At 42.9% G+C, this 17,576-nt stretch overlaps 1 protein-coding gene across 6 annotated transcripts in view; it reads right to left on the bottom strand.

Annotated features, from left to right (window-relative positions):
- LOC128699669 (serine-rich adhesin for platelets-like) overlaps nt 1–17,576 on the bottom strand; it is a 1,564,428-nt gene that overhangs the window by 1,406,908 nt on the left and 139,944 nt on the right. For 2 of the 6 annotated variants that reach the window (XM_070099415.1, XM_070099411.1), the window contains exon 2: nt 13,980–14,035. The exons of the other annotated variants lie outside the window; for them this stretch is intronic. The gene's annotated coding sequence lies outside the window, so the exon portion shown is untranslated. The remainder of the gene's footprint in view (nt 1–13,979; nt 14,036–17,576) is intronic. 6 annotated transcript variants of the gene reach the window in all.

The raw sequence follows: 17,576 nt of genomic DNA on the forward strand, positions 1-17,576 counted from the left end.
TAAAAGGGACTATGAAATTAAAGTTGCTAGGGATTCTAAAACTAACCCAAAAAGTTTTTTCCAGGTCTATAGAACAAAAGTCAGAGATAAGATAGGTCCCCTTAAAAATAACTATGGGCATCTTACTGACAAAGAGAATGAAATGTGCTCGATTTTAAATAATTATTTTCTCTCGGTTTTTACACAGGAAGACACTAATAATATTCCGGTAATTAATTTTTATAGTGGATCAGAAGAAGATAAATTATGTAACATCACAGTCACTAGTGAAATGGTTGTGAAGCAGATAGACAGACTGAAGCAAAATAAGTCACCGGGTCCTGATGAGGTTTTTTCAAGGGTTCTAAAGGAATGCAAAATGGAAGTCTGTGAACCATTAACTAATATTTTTAATTTATCTCTTCAAACAGGTGCAGTGTCTGATATGTGGAAGATGGCTAATGTAATTCCTATTTTTAAAACAGGGGACAAGTCGTTACCGTCAAATTACCGCCCAATAAGCCTGACCTCAATTGTAGGCAAATTACTAGAGTCAATTATAGCTGAGATTATAAGAAGCCATCTCGATAAGCATAGCTTGATTAATGATACTCAGCATGGATTCACAAGAGGCCGGTCTTGTCTAACTAATTTATTAACTTTCTTCAGTAAAGCTTTTGAGGCTGTTGACCACGATAAAGAATTTGATATTATTTACTTAGATTTTAGTAAGGCATTTGATAGAGTTCCGCACCAAAGACTGTTGAAGAAAGTAGCAGCTCATGGCATTGGGGGAAGGGTGCTCTCGTGGATCGAATCATGGCTCACAGACAGGAAGCAAAGAGTGTCCATAAATGGGGTTAAATCCGAGTGGGGATCAGTAACAAGTGGCGTTCCACAGGGATCAGTCTTGGGCCCGTTGTTGTTTATAATATATATCAATGATCTTGATGAAGGAATTACTAGTGATATGAGCAAATTCGCCGATGACACGAAGATAGGTAGGATAATTGATTCAAACGTAGATGTTAGGGAACTTCAGGAGGATTTAGACAAACTCTACTCTTGGTCAGAAAAGTGGCAGATGCAGTTCAATGTAGATAAATGCAAGGTTCTGAAGCTCGGGAGTGTCCATAACCCTAGCACTTATAAGTTAAATAATGTAGAACTTAACCATACAGATTGCGAAAAGGACTTGGGGGTTATGGTAAGCAGTAACCTTAAACCAAGACAGCAATGCCTAAGCGTACGTAATAAGGCAAATAGATTACTGGGATTTATATCAAGAAGTGTAAGCAACAGAAGTCCAGAGGTCATACTGCAGCTTTATACATCATTAGTAAGGCCTCACCTAGATTATGCAGCTCAATTCTGGTCTCCATATTACAGAATGGACATAAATTCGTTAGAAAACATTCAGCGTAGGATGACTAAATTAATACATAGCATTAGAAATCTTCCTTATGAAGAAAGATTGAAGACTCTTAAGTTACATTCACTTGTTAGACGAAGAATGAGGGGAGACCTGATCGAAGTGTATAAGTGGAAGATAGGTATTAATAAAGGGGATATTAACAAGGTCTTGAGGATATCTCTCCAAGAGAGAACCCGCAGTAATGGATTTAAATTAGATAAGTTTAGATTTAGAAAGGACATAGGAAAGTATTGGTTTGGAAATAGGGTAGTTGATGAGTGGAACAGTCTACCTAGTTGGGTTATTGAGGCTAGGACTTTGGGTAGTTTCAAATTTAGGTTGGATAAATACATGAGTAGGATGGGTTGGATTTGAGTGGGACTTGCACATCAGAGCTTATTTCTTGGGTAGCATTGAAAATTGGGTAGGTCAAATGTTTGTTAGTGGGATGAATTGTAAAGGACCTGCCTAGTATGGGCCAACAGGCCTGCTGCAGTGTTCCTCCTTTCTTATGTTCTTATGTTCTTATAATCCCCAAGTCCTTTTCGCAATCTGTATGGTTAAGTTCTACATTATTTAACTTATAAGTGCTAGGGTTATGGACACTCCCAAGCTTCAGAACCTTGCATTTATCTACATTGAACTGCATCTGCCACTTTTCTGACCAAGAATAGAGTTTGTTTAAATCCTCCTGAAGTTCCCTAACATCTACGTTTGAATCAATTATCCTACCTATCTTTGTGTCATCGGCGAATTTGCTCATATCACTAGTAATTCCCTCATCAAGATCATTGATATATATTATAAACAACAACGGTCCTAAGACTGATCTCTGTGGTATGCCACTTCTTACAGATCCCCACTCGGATTGAACCCCATTTAAGCATACTCTCTGCTTCCTATTAGTGAGCCATGACTCGACCCTCGATCCATAACAGCACTTTTTCCCCAATGCCATGAGCTGCCACTTGTTGTTAGGTAAGACACATATGCAACTTGAAGATTGAGACACTTATGCAGCATATGGGAATCTTTATTCAGGAAACGTTTCGCCACACAGTGGCTTCATCAGTCCAATACAAAGAGGAAGGCGTAAGGAGAGGAGGAGAATGAGGTAATCAGTCCCTCAACCTGGAGTCGATGGACTGAACACATCGACTCCAGGTTGAGGGACTGATTACCTCATTCTCCTCCTCTCCTTACGCCTTCCTCTTTGTATTGGACTGATGAAGCCACTGTGTGGCGAAACGTTTCCTGAATAAAGATTCCCATATGCTGCATAAGTGTCTCAATCTTCAACTTGTCGGTTTTTCAAACCATTCATCACACATATGCAACTGTTAGACAACTTTATTCCGAAACGTTTCGCCTACACAGTAGGCTTCTTCAGTCGAATACAGAAAGTAGGCAGGAACAGTAGAGATGTGAAGACGATGTAATCAGTCCATCACCCTTGAAGTCGTTGTTAGGTAAGACACATATGCAACAGTTAGGTATCTTTATTTCGAAACGTTTCGCCTACACAGTAGGCTTCTTCAGTCGAGTACAGAAAAGTTGATAGAAGCAGAAGATACTTGAAGACGATGTAATCAGTCCATCACCCTTAAAGTTTTGAGGTGGTCAGTCCCTCAGTCTGGAGAAGAGCATTGTTCCGTTGTCTGAAACAATATGAAGTCGTAGAATTTGAGGTTGTCAGTCCCTCGGCCTGGAGAAGTTCAGTTCCATAGTCAGGAACTATCTGAAGATCAAGCGACAGTGCGGAGACTTAAATACTGTTGGAAGGAGAGGTGCAGAGTAGTAGTAGTAGTAGTAGTAGTAGTAGTAGTAGTAGTAGTAGTAGTAGTAGTAGTGGGAATGTAGCCACTGAGAGGTACATTCTCACTACTACTACTACTACTACTACTACTCTGCACCTCTCCTTCCGACAGTATTTAAGTCTCCGCACTGTCGCTTGATCTTCAGATAGTTCCTGACTATGGAACTGAACTTCTCCAGGCCGAGGGACTGACAACCTCAGATTCTACGACTTCAAGGGTGATGGACTGATTACATCGTCTTCACATCTCTACTGTTCCTGCCTACTTTCTGTATTCGACTGAAGAAGCCTACTGTGTAGGCGAAACGTTTCGGAATAAAGTTGTCTAACTGTTGCATATGTGTCTTACCTAACAACCTTTCGGTATTGTGATGAATGGTTTGAAAAACCGACAAGTTGAAGATTGAGACACTTATGCAGCATATGGGAATCTTTATTCAGGAAACGTTTCGCCACACAGTGGCTTCATCAGTCCTGAATAAAGATTCCCATATGCTGCATAAGTGTCTCAATCTTCAACTTGTCGGTTTTTCAAACCATTCATCACAACTGTCAGACACTGCAGCATCATGGGATCTTGTTACAAAGAATTCTTCAACACTTGTTCAACCTTTGGACGAAGACCTACTTCGACTAGTGGATGGTACCACTATGACCCCGCCTCCACTACAGTATATAAGCCACGTCTAAGGCCCTATGCTGTACATCTACAAGATTGATGGACTGAACACATCGACTCCAGGTTGAGGGACTGATTACCTCATTCTCCTCCTCTCCTTACGCCTTCCTCTTTGTATTGGACTGATGAAGCCACTGTGTGGCGAAACGTTTCCTGAATAAAGATTCCCATATGCTGCATAAGAACATAAAAACATAAGAACATAAGAACGAAGGAACACTGCAGAAGGCCTACTGGCCCATGCGAGGCAGGTCCAAGTCTCCTACCGGCTTAAGCCAATGCACCCAACCTAGTCAGGTCAGGTCACATTGACTTAAGGGAGGAACACGGCAACCGACCTGTTAGCACAAGCTATCAGGTCTAACTCACACCCACCCACATCTACTCATGTATTTATCCAACCTATTTTTAAAGCTACACAACGTTCTGGCCTCTATAACGGTACTTGGGAGTTTGTTCCACTCATCCACAACTCTATTACCAAACCAGTACTTTCCTATATCCTTCCTGAATCTGAATTTTTCCAACTTAAAACCATTGCTGCGAGTCCTGTCTAGGCTAGATATTTTCAGCACACTATTTACATCCCCTTTATTTATTCTTGTCTTCCATTTATACACCTCAATCATATCCCCCCTAATTCTACGTCTTTCTAGAGAGTGCAGTTTCAGGGCCCTTAGTCTATCCTCATAGGGAAGGTTTCTGATACATGGGATCATCTTTGTCATCCTCCTTTGTACATTTTCCAGAGAATTTATATCCATTCTGTAATACGGTGACCAAAACTGTGCAGCATAATCTAAATGAGGCCTAACCAAGGATGTATAGAGTTGAAGAACAACCTGAGGACTCCTATTATTTATGCTTCTTGATATGAAGCCAAGGATTCTATTAGCTTTATTGCGAACACTTATGCACTGTTGTCTTGGTTTCAGATTACTGCTAACCAGAACTCCTAAATCTTTTTCGCAATCCGTAATATTAAGATCTACATTATTTAGTTTATATGTGGCATGGTTATTGTCCTGTCCAACATTTAGAACTTTGCATTTGTCTATATTAAACTGCATCTGCCACTTCTCCGACCACTGCATCAGTCTATTCAAATCTTCCTGGAGTGCTCGAATGTCCTCGTCAGAATGAATTCGACGGCCTATTTTGGTGTCATCGGCAAACTTGCCGATGTCGCTCTTTATGCCCTCATCTATGTCGTTTATGTAGATTGTGAACAGCAGGGGGCCCAACACTGACCCCTGTGGAACACCGCTCGTGACGCTTCCCCACTCTGATTTCTCCCCATTTATGCAAACTCTCTGCTGCCTATTTGTCAACCATGCCTCTATCCAGGAAAAAATTTCTCCTCCTATTCCATGTGCTTTAATTTTCCTCAATAGTCACTGCAGCATCATGGGATCTTGTTACAAAGAATTTTTCAACACTTGTTCAACCTTTGGACGAAGACCTACTTCGACTAGTGGATGGTACCACTATGACCCCGCCTCCGCCTGCTTCATCTCACCTCACTACAGTATATAAGCCACGTCTACGGCCCTATGCTGTACATTCTACAAGACTGATGGACTGAACACATCGACTCCAGGTTGAGGGACTGATTACCTCATTCTCCTCCTCTCCTTACACCTTGTAAGGTAAGACACATATGCAACAGTTAGGTATCTTTATTTCGAAACGTTTCGCCTACACAGTAGGCTTCTTCAGTCGAGTACATAAGAGTTGATAGAAGCAGAAGATACTTGAAGACGATGTAATCAGTCCATCACCCTTAAAGTTTTGAGGTGGTCAGTCCCTCAGTCTGGAGAAGAGCATTGTTCCATGGTATGAAACAATATGGAGATGAAGTGACAGGATCGAGCGTTATATAGCGCCAAGAGGTGAGACGTATATGTGTCTTACCTTACAACCTGTCGGTATTTTATACCATTTTAATGTTCAATCTGTCTGACACTGCAACACAAGGGTATCTTGGTACAGACCTACAATCAACTTTCGACAACCTCTACTAGTGAGAACGGCTGGATTTGAGAGGGACCTGTCCTCCCAACATCTGAGTTCTTACCTCTCCTAGTGACCCACGTCTCACCTCTTGGCGCTATATAACGCTCGATCCTGTCACTTCATCTCAATATTGTTTCATACCATGGAACAATGCTCTTCTCCAGACTGAGGGACTGACCACCTCAAAACTTTAAGGGTGATGGACTGATTACATCGTCTTCAAGTATCTTCTGCTTCTATCAACTCTTATGTACTCGACTGAAGAAGCCTACTGTGTAGGCGAAACGTTTCGAAATAAAGATACCTAACTGTTGCATATGTGTCTTACCTTACAACCTGTCGGTATTTTATACCATTTTAATGTTCCTTACACCTTCCTCTTTGTATTGGACTGATGAAGCCACTGTGTGGCGAAACGTTTCCTGAATAATGATTCCCATATGTTGCATAAGTGTCTCAATCTTCAACATAGGCAACAGTTTGGCAGCTTTATTCCGAAACGTTTCGCTTACACAGTAGGCTTCTTCAGTCGAATACAGAAAGTAGGCAGGAACAGTAGAGATGTGAAGACGATGTAATCAGTCCATCACCCTTAAAGTCGTAGATTTGAGGTTGTCAGTCCCTCAGCCTGGAGAAGTTCTGTATTCGACTGAAGAAGCCTACTGTGTAGGCGAAACGTTTCGGAATAAAGCTGCCAAACTGTTGCCTATGTGTCTTACTTACCAAACTGTCGGTATTGTATACCATTTTGATATTCAGCCTAGATAAGCTTATAACCCGACTGCTTTATCTCTACCGTGAAGCATGGGGGCAGATCCGTGATGATTTGGGCAGCAATATTGTGTAATTTTCTTGGCCCGGCACTATTACCGCATGGTAGGGTTAACACCCAAACATATTTATCGATTTTGAATGACCAAATCCATCCCATTGAACAAACGCTGTTTCCTAGTGGCGGTGCTATCTTCCAAGACGATAATGAACCAATTCACACCCCTACAGTTGTTCAAAATTGGCTTGAACAATATGAAAGTGAAGTCGAACACTTAGATTGACCTTCACAATCGCCGGATCTAAATATTATCGAGCATCTGTGGGTGTCATTTGGAACAGTAAGTCATGAACAGATTACCTCCACCGTTGTCTTGGGAAGAGTTAGAGCAATGTGTTGCTCGAGAAATGGTTCAAAATTAACCTACATATTGTTCAAATGTTGAGTGGAATTAGTGTGTTGAACACTGGCTCACACTAGTGCCAGTATTGAGTGGAACGAGTGTGTTGAACACTGGCTCACACTAGTGCCAGTATTGAGTGGAACGAGTGTGTTGAACACTGGCTGACACTAGTGCCAGTATTGAGTGGAACGAGTGTGTTGAACACTGGCTGACACTAGTGCCAGTATTGAGTGGAACGAGTGTGTTGAACACTGGCTCACACTAGTGCCAGTATTGAGTGGAACGAGTGTGTTGAACACTGGCTCACACTAGTGCCAGTATTGAGTGGAACGAGTGTGTTGAACACTGGCTCACACTAGTGCCAGTATTGAGTGGAACGAATGTGTTGAACACTGGCTCACACTAGTGCCACTATTGAGTGGAACGAGTGTGTTGAACACTGGCTCACACTAGTGCCAGTATTGAGTGGAACGAGTGTGTTGAACACTGGCTGACACTAGTGCCAGTATTGAGTGGAATGAGTGCGTTGAACACTGGCTCACACTAGTGCCAGTATTGAGTGGAACGAGTGTGTTGAACACTGGCTCACACTAGTGCCAGTATTGAGTGGAACGAGTGTGTTGAACACTGGCTGACACTAGTGCCAGTATTGAGTGGAACGAGTGTGTTGAACACTGGCTCACACTAGTGCCAGTATTGAGTGGAACGAGTGTGTTGAACACTGGCTGACACTAGTGCCAGTATTGAGTGGAACGAGTGTGTTGAACACTGGCTGACACTAGTGCCAGTATTGAGTGGAACGAGTGTGTTGAACACTGGCTCACACTAGTGCCAGTATTGAGTGGAACGAGTGTGTTGAACACTGGCTCACACTAGTGCCAGTATTGAGTGGAACGAGTGTGTTGAACACTGGCTGACACTAGTGCCAGTATTGAGTGGAACGAGTGTGTTGAACACTGGCTCACACTAGTGCCAGTATTGAGTGGAACGAGTGTGTTGAACACTGGCTGACACTAGTGCCAGTATTGAGTGGAACGAGTGTGTTGAACACTGGCTCACACTAGTGCCAGTATTGAGTGGAACGAGTGTGTTGAACACTGGCTGACACTAGTGCCAGTATTGAGTGGAACGAGTGTGTTGAACACTGGCTGACACTAGTGCCAGTATTGAGTGGAACGAGTGTGTTGAACACTGGCTGACACTAGTGCCAGTATTGAGTGGAACGAGTGTGTTGAACACTGGCTCACACTAGTGCCAGTATTGAGTGGAACGAGTGTGTTGAACACTGGCTGACACTAGTGCCAGTATTGAGTGGAACGAGTGTGTTGAACACTGGCTCACACTAGTGCCAGTATTGAGTGGAACGAGTGTGTTGAACACTGGCTGACACTAGTGCCAGTATTGAGTGGAACGAGTGTGTTGAACACTGGCTCACACTAGTGCCAGTATTGAGTGGAACGAGTGTGTTGAACACTGGCTCACACTAGTGCCAGTATTGAGTGGAACGAGTGTGTTGAACACTGGCTGACACTAGTGCCAGTATTGAGTGGAACGAGTGTGTTGAACACTGGCTGACACTAGTGCCAGTATTGAGTGGAACGAGTGTGTTGAACACTGGCTCACACTAGTGCCAGTATTGAGTGGAACGAGTGTGTTGAACACTGGCTCACACTAGTGCCAGTATTGAGTGGAACGAGTGTGTTGAACACTGGCTGACACTAGTGCCAGTATTGAGTGGAACGAGTGTGTTGAACACTGGCTGACACTAGTGCCAGTATTGAGTGGAACGAGTGTGTTGAACACTGGCTGACACTAGTGCCAGTATTGAGTGGAACGAGTGTGTTGAACACTGGCTGACACTAGTGCCAGTATTGAGTGGAACGAGTGTGTTGAACACTGGCTCACACTAGTGCCAGTGTTAAGAGAGTGGAACGAGTGTGTTGAACACTGGCTGACACTAGTGCCAGTATTGAGTGGAACGAGTGTGTTGAACACTGGCTCACACTAGTGCCAGTGTTAAGAGAGTGGAACGAGTGTGTTGAACACTGGCTGACACTAGTGCCAGTATTGAGTGGAACGAGTGTGTTGAACACTGGCTCACACTAGTGCCAGTATTGAGTGGAACGAGTGTGTTGAACACTGGCTCACACTAGTGCCAGTATTGAGTGGAACGAGTGTGTTGAACACTGGCTGACACTAGTGCCAGTATTGAGTGGAACGAGTGTGTTGAACACTGGCTGACACTAGTGCCAGTATTGAGTGGAACGAGTGTGTTGAACACTGGCTGACACTAGTGCCAGTATTGAGTGGAACGAGTGTGTTGAACACTGGCTCACACTAGTGCCAGTATTGAGTGGAACGAGTGTGTTGAACACTGGCTGACACTAGTGCCAGTATTGAGTGGAACGAGTGTGTTGAACACTGGCTCACACTAGTGCCAGTATTGAGTGGAACGAGTGTGTTGAACACTGGCTGACACTAGTGCCAGTATTGAGTGGAACGAGTGTGTTGAACACTGGCTGACACTAGTGCCAGTATTGAGTGGAACGAGTGTGTTGAACACTGGCTGACACTAGTGCCAGTATTGAGTGGAACGAGTGTGTTGAACACTGGCTCACACTAGTGCCAGTATTGAGTGGAACGAGTGTGTTGAACACTGGCTGACACTAGTGCCAGTATTGAGTGGAACGAGTGTGTTGAACACTGGCTGACACTAGTGCCAGTATTGAGTGGAACGAGTGTGTTGAACACTGGCTGACACTAGTGCCAGTATTGAGTGGAACGAGTGTGTTGAACACTGGCTGACACTAGTGCCAGTATTGAGTGGAACGAGTGTGTTGAACACTGGCTCACACTAGTGCCAGTATTGAGTGGAACGAGTGTGTTGAACACTGGCTGACACTAGTGCCAGTATTGAGTGGAACGAGTGTGTTGAACACTGGCTGACACTAGTGCCAGTATTGAGTGGAACGAGTGTGTTGAACACTGGCTGACACTAGTGCCAGTATTGAGTGGAACGAGTGTGTTGAACACTGGCTCACACTAGTGCCAGTATTGAGTGGAACGAGTGTGTTGAACACTGGCTCACACTAGTGCCAGTATTGAGTGGAACGAGTGTGTTGAACACTGGCTCACACTAGTGCCAGTATTGAGTGGAACGAGTGTGTTGAACACTGACTCACACTAGTGCCAGTGTTAAGAGAGTGGAATAAGTGTATTGAACACTGGTCCTTGTGTCATCCCGTGGACAGAACACCGTGCCAGGGTAATCTCGACCTTATTATTCCATGAACATAAAGACGAGTATCGCATGGTTATCATACCGAACAGCAAATACAGTGAATACAATTTATATATTATTCAAGTCTCGTGTACCAAAATACAATAAGACAAATACATTTATTTTCAATTAAACTGACGCATTTCATCTGTTTACTGTCTACAACGGGCAATTTATGGCGACGTAAGACTGTTTACAATTAGTCAACGAATGAGTTAATGCTCGTTGTAGCAATGTTGATGATGACAGGAAATGCTGAGAGGGGTTATTATTATTGTTGTTCTTGGTGCTGGTGGTGGTGTTAAAGTTGTTGCTGTAGTTGTTCTTGGTGGTGGTGGTGTTGCTGCTGATGTAGCTATTGTTGTTACTGGTGGTGGGGTTGGTGTTGTTGTTGTTGTTATTGTTACTGGTGGTGATGATACTGGTCGTGGCTGTGTTCTGTTGATGTAGCTGTTATTGTTACTGGTGGTAGTGTTGGTGGTGGTGTTGGTGGTGGTGGTGGTGGTGTTGATGTAGCTGTTATTGTTACTGGTGGTAGTGTTGGTGGTGGTGTTGGTGGTGGTGGTGGTGGTGTTGGTGGTGGTGGTGGTGTTGGTGGTGGTGGTGGTGGTGGTGTTGTTGTTGGTGGTGTTGTTGGTGGTGGTGTTGATGTAGCTGTTATTGTTACTGGTGGTGGTGTCGGTGGTGGTGTTGGTGGTGTTGGTGGTGGTGTTGTTGGTGGTGATGGTGGTGTTGATGTAGCTGTTATTGTTACTGGTGGTGGTGGTGCTGTAGTTATTATTACTGGTGATACTGGTGGTGTTGCTAGTGATTTATTGTTGTTGCTAGTGTTGTAGTTATTTTTACTTGCAACTCTTGGTATTGCAGTGTTGGTGTCATACTTATTATTGTCATAAGTATTATTATTGGTGTTGTACTTAGTGTTGTGAGGGTAGTGTTATAGTGCTGCTGGAGTTTGAGTTATTGATGGAATTGCAGTTAATGTTGCTAGAATTAATAGTTATTGTTGCTGATGTTGCTACTGGTATTGTGTTGTGCAAGACAGTTGTACAATACCGACAAGAACATTAAAATGGTATAAAATACCGACAGATTGTTAGGTAAGACACATATGCAACAGTTAGGTATCTTTATTTCGAAACGTTTCGCCTACACAGTAGGCTTCTTCAGTCGAGTACAGAAAAGTTGATAGAAGCAGAAGATACTTGAAGACGATGTAATCAGTCCATCACCCTTAAAGTTTTGAGGTGGTCAGTCCCTCAGTCTGGAGAAGGGTGATGGACTGATTACATCGTCTTCAAGTATCTTCTGCTTCTATCAACTTTTCTGTACTCGACTGAAGAAGCCTACTGTGTAGGCGAAACGTTTCGAAATAAAGATACCTAACTGTTGCATATGTGTGTTACCTAACAATACCGACAAGATAAAAGTTGTGCAACATTGGTTATCTTTATTGTATATAGTTCTTTTGTTTTCTAATTATATCCTAGAATCTGTATTAATAAAGCCACTGGATGGCGAAACGTCTACAATAATGATAACCAGATGTTGCACATGTTTCTTAACTTTCACGGTATTTGTGTTATAGTTATCGCAGCTGCTGGCAGCATTGTAGTTATTGTAGCCGCTGTAATTGTTTTTGTAGTCATTTTACAATTTGTGGAAAAAGACGTTTCGCCACGAGTGGCTTCTTCAGTCCTGAAGAAGCCACTCGTGGCGAAACGTCTCCTCTAATAAATATCCTGAACTGTACATAAGTGTCTTTTTCCACATCTTGTCGGTATCACCATACCATTTCCCCTATTTTACAATTTTTTTTTTTATATATTTTATTTAAAATATTTCAGTACATGGAATAATTAATAACACGGAAAAAACAACGGACATTATATATATATATATATATATATATATATATATATATATATATATATATATATATATATATATATATATAATACATAGATAGGACAAACTTAGCCAACCTTGACAATATAATTTATATATGCATATATATGTGATGAATGGTTTGAAAAACCGACAAGTTGAAGATTGAGACACTTATGCAGCATATGGGAATCTTTATTCAGGAAACGTTTCGCCACACAGTGGCTTCATCAGTCCAATACAAAGAGGAAAGCGTAAGGAGAGGAGGAGTATGAGGTAATCAGTCCCTCAGCCTGGAGTCGATGTGTTCAGTCCATCAATCTTGTAGAATGCACATTCTACAAGATATATATATATATATATATATATATATATATATATATATATATATATATATATATATATATATATATATATATATATATATATTATTTAAACAGTACACGAAATAATAAATAAGACATAAAATGATACGGTAACTGATATCTATATATAATACATAGATAGGTAGGGGAAACCTTATCCAACTTTGACAAAGAACAAAAACTAGTACTCAACAACCGGTCAACCGATCAAAAAAAAAACTAAAATCACCTGCAATAACGACATTATACATAAACACTGAACTTGTTGTTGCTTTTGTAGTAACTGTTGGTGATTTTGTAGTTATTCTTGGTGGTTTTGTAGTTATTGTTATTGGTTTTGCAGTTGTTTTAGTTATCTGGTGCTAAATTTAACTTATGACACTGAACTTGACTCACGTAATGACTCATTGGAGAAGTCAGATATACTAAAAAATCCGGGAAAAAATTAATGCATAATTGATGTAACTGTCATCACACACTGAATTACTCCTTCATGAAAAAGTTTATAAATTAGCCAAAATAAGTACCATTGGGGGAAAATGTATAATATAACTTTAGTCTGTCTATGTCTAACATTAAGAATAATATTTGGGGAGAAGTATATATTTAAACAATATTATAAGAATGCAGTTAGAAGCTTGAGTAGATCTATGACCCAGTATAACATGGACGTAGATAAGTACATGTAGGGAGCAACTTGCAATGTGAACAAACTAACTGATGTTAGGCTTGGTTATAAGTACTTCTGGCAGTTTGGCAGACTTACAGATGATGATCAAACCAAATGTAAAGTATGTAGCCAAGCCTATGGTCACTGTCTTGAACACTATGTACTTAATTGTCCACTTAGTGATTTGTCAAAATATCTCATTAATGACCGAGATACCAGATATATTTAGCAAATTTCCTAAATTTGCTTGTAACAGGTAAGTGAACTGTAGATATAAAACCAGATGTACTTCTATTCCTTTTGGGGCCTAGTTCCTAGGCTTTTTGTGTATCCATGTGCACCGCATATCCATCCATAGGATAGATATGAGATGCATAATAAACTATCCATTATAGTCCACATGATGGATATAGTACACAATAAACTACCAATTTCAAAAGCAAAATCTAAAATATCTTGTGGTTATTACTGGTTTTGTATTTGTTGTTGCTGTTGTTGCTGCTGGTTTTGTAGTTGATGTAAATTACTGGTGTTATAGATACCATTTTTGCTGTTGTCCTTACTGTTATCGTTGATGTAATTGTTACTGTTTTTGCTTGGCTTAGATTTACTGTTGTTGTAGTTATAGTTATTGTTGTAACTGTTGCTGTTATTGTTGTTGAACTGTTGAAGTTACTGTTAGTGTTGCAATCACTTACTTTTAATGCTGTAGTTGTTATTGTTGTTTCTGGTGGTGTTAGGGAGACACCAGCACCTGTGGAGAGATATAAATGATGTGATCAGTCCCTCAGCATTGAAGTAGTGGTTCTGAGGTGGTCAGTCCCTCATCCATGAGAAGTGTTGAGCTTCAAAGTATTGAGCATTATAATGCTGGATACTTGCCTTGGCTGAGGGACTGACCATCTCAGAATTGCTCCTACAATGCAACTGGACTGATCGCATCATCTTTACCTCTCCACCATGGAAATATAAACACATATGCAGTATAATGTGATCCTTTATTGACAACGTTTCGCCCACACAGTGGGCTTTTTCAAGTCACAAACAGATCTACCTGGGGCGTATGCATAATGTTCGCCAAGACCAGGGTCCTGGCACGGGTCTTAATCTTGAGATGACCCGTCTCTGGCTCCTGAAGGAGCATATGCTGCTCAGGCATTGTTCCGGACAGTTCAGCTAGTGTGCCTCATAAGCGACTGAGGTTACTCCATCTCAGCTGTTTCCTGAGCTGGGGACTGGGCTCTGTCCGCTCTGATAATCTGCAGATTCATGGCATCCACTGTTTCCTGCTCTGTCAGTAAGCACACCCTCAGGAGTGTGCTGACCATCTGCCGGAACATGCTCTGTTGTTCCGTGGAGGTGATTGTGTTGCAGATAATATCCGTGAATGTCTTGAGTGTTAAGAGATCCTCTCTGTTGAGGGCCTGCATTGTCGGTGGGTTCGAAGCAGTGGATATTATCTGGGCTGTTGTAATCTGTGGGGACTGCTGAGGATTGTATTTCTTCACTGTGCACACCGTGGCCTGTTGCTGTATGCCAAGTTGTGTACCCGGCATCTGCTGGTGAGGTGCAAGCACAGCCTGCATAGTGGCTGTGCCTGGCAAGGAGGCCGGTGGGGGCTCGTATAGTGCCGTCTGCTGATTGCGTTGCCCAGATGTTTCCTGTTGGCGCCGCTTGTTCATGTTTTTGTTTCTTCGTTGCGGTAGTGGGGGAGGATGCTCCTGTTCATGACGCCTGGTTGAGTCTTCATGGGTCGGAAATTCCTGGGCATTGAGCTGGGTTGCCTGATGAGAGTTCTGCAGTAAGGCAGGATTCTCTGCACCCATCGTCTGCTGAGGGTGATGCTCTGCCATAGAATGCTGTCTCGTCGTTGGTGTCTTCCAGGCCTCACGAAATCTAGTGAGCCTCTCAGGGCATCGAGGGTTCCAGGCATGGTGTTTCTGCCTGCAATTCGGGCATCGTGGAGTGGGTGGCGATGCATTCTTCAGCTTGGTGATGCAGTCCTCGGTAGGGTGGGGCTGGCTGCAGACACCGCAGATTACTCTGTTCGGACAGAGTGCACCCAGGTGTCCGTAACGCTGGCACTTGAAACAGCGAACTGGTTCTGCCGTGAAGGTCCTGACATCGTACCTGCCCCAAGAACCGAGGTCCAGCTGGGATGGCAGCGGTGCTACATGCTGAATGAGGACCTGCCGGGTTGGTGCGTTGCCTGCCGACTTTGCCTTGAGACGCTGAGCTGACACGACACTAGGGTGAGCTGCTACTGCCTCGATGGGCATCATCAGCGGGTATCGCATCACTACACCCTTGGTGATCTGCTGAGAATCCAGTTCCTCCAGGGTGAAGGAGCGGTCTGTCTCCATGACTTTCTTCAAGGTGATATGCATTTCCCTGTTGATAGGAGTCAGTATTGGTTCTCCCCTCAGGTTGAACCATATCTTGAACCTCAGTTTGTGCCGTGTTTCCAGGTGTGTAACCACGCCATAGTGGGTTTTGTGTTCCCCATAAGCCTTTACCTTGAATCTGGAAGGTGATTTGAGCTGGTTTACCTGCTCCTTGGAGGGACGGCATGTCTTACTGTTTACACTGATCCATCCTTCCGTATTCTCTGGTTGCATGGTTAGGCTTGTCAGAACTGAAGACTTTTCCTCTGATGACACGGAGTGGTCTCGCAACTTCTTCGCTAGGATTGCGCCCCACATTTCTAAATCCGAGTCGTCCATTTCTAAATCCGAGTCATCCGTCGTGCCCCTGGAACATCATGACCTCTTCCTTTCGGCAGAAGCCATGTGTCTGTCCACGTGGTGCTGGACTGTGATGCTACCTGGGGTGGAAGGTACGCGAGTATTTATAGTCAGGTTCAGAATGCTGAGGTCAGGTGGAGAATGCTGCATCTGATGTACCGAGTGGGGTTATTGAGTCTAAAATCTTGGGTAGCTTGGAAAGGAGATTGGATAAGTTTGTGAGCAGACCTTCTGCAGTGTTCTTCCATTCCTATGTTCTTATGTGGGATAGCGATGGAGAAGTTTCTTGGCAAGTGGTTCAGCTATGTTATAGAAGCCACGTATTTCAGAACACCAATACGCAAGCAGGTCTGACGATACAAGGAATGCCTGTGTACAACACCGTAATTCACACAACCACTTGATGAACTACAGAAACTCAAGACTTATAGCCACAGAAGACAACACTCAATACCGAAGAATCCTGGAATCATCACTTATTTCTATATCCGACAACTTCAACCAGAATAGTGGCTTCTATAACATAGCTGAACCACTTGCGAAGAAACTTCTTCATCGCTGTCCCACATAAGAACATAGGAATGGAAGAACACTGCAGAAGGTCTGCTCACAAACAGATCCATCTCTTCCTCCCCCTCCAGGAAATGGGTCCGCAGCACCTACAAACACATCCACTGATGGCACCACTATCACGGGCTTTAATCCAAACTCCTCCCCCGACATTAACTTTGCTATGACGAAACCATTAAATCATGTTTAAGGTGATTCAGTTCAACGTACGTTCTTACTTTACAATTAGCTCCTTGAAGCAGAGGCCAGATATAGTTTTGCTAAACAGTACCTGCCTCAAAGCCCCTCAATGTATCCGCCATTATGGTTATACTGCACTACAGTCCCCCTATGATCCCCACGATGGGGTTGCCATCCTTGTCAAATCCAACATAAAACACGAATTTTTCCCAATCCCTTTTATACAACAACACTGTCTTGCAGTCAGAATACACACCCACCTTGGCCCCTTTATCTTTTTCACCACCTATGCTCGCCCAAACACTACTCTCAACATACACGACCTTTCCTTAGTCTTCAACTACACCAACATACCTACTAGCTGATATGAATGCCAAACACACTGCCTTTTATCACACCAGTAATAACCAACTTGTTCACCAATTACTCAACTTCACAAACCACAAACACCTAGTTCACCTCGGCCCAGACTTCAACACCTTCAACAATCACACTGGCCAAGGCAAACCCGACATCATTCTGGCAAACCGAGCCAGCTCTCTCTTTCAACACTACGTATCACCTGGCCCTATTACAGGCTCTGATCACATTCCCATCATCTTAAACATCTCCTCCAACCCTATCCTCATCCCGGCCACATTTTCCTTCTCCTACAAGAACGCTGACTGGGATGCCTTCAAACAACACACAGATAAGACTAACCTCACCTATGACTACAACAACAAACCCATCTCTGACACTGACTCTCAACTTGCTCTCATCCAAGACACCATTACACAAGCAGCCAACACCGCAATACCA

This window comes from Cherax quadricarinatus, chromosome 67, assembly GCF_038502225.1.
Source record: "Cherax quadricarinatus isolate ZL_2023a chromosome 67, ASM3850222v1, whole genome shotgun sequence".
NCBI classification, from domain to species: Eukaryota; Metazoa; Arthropoda; class Malacostraca; order Decapoda; family Parastacidae; genus Cherax; species Cherax quadricarinatus.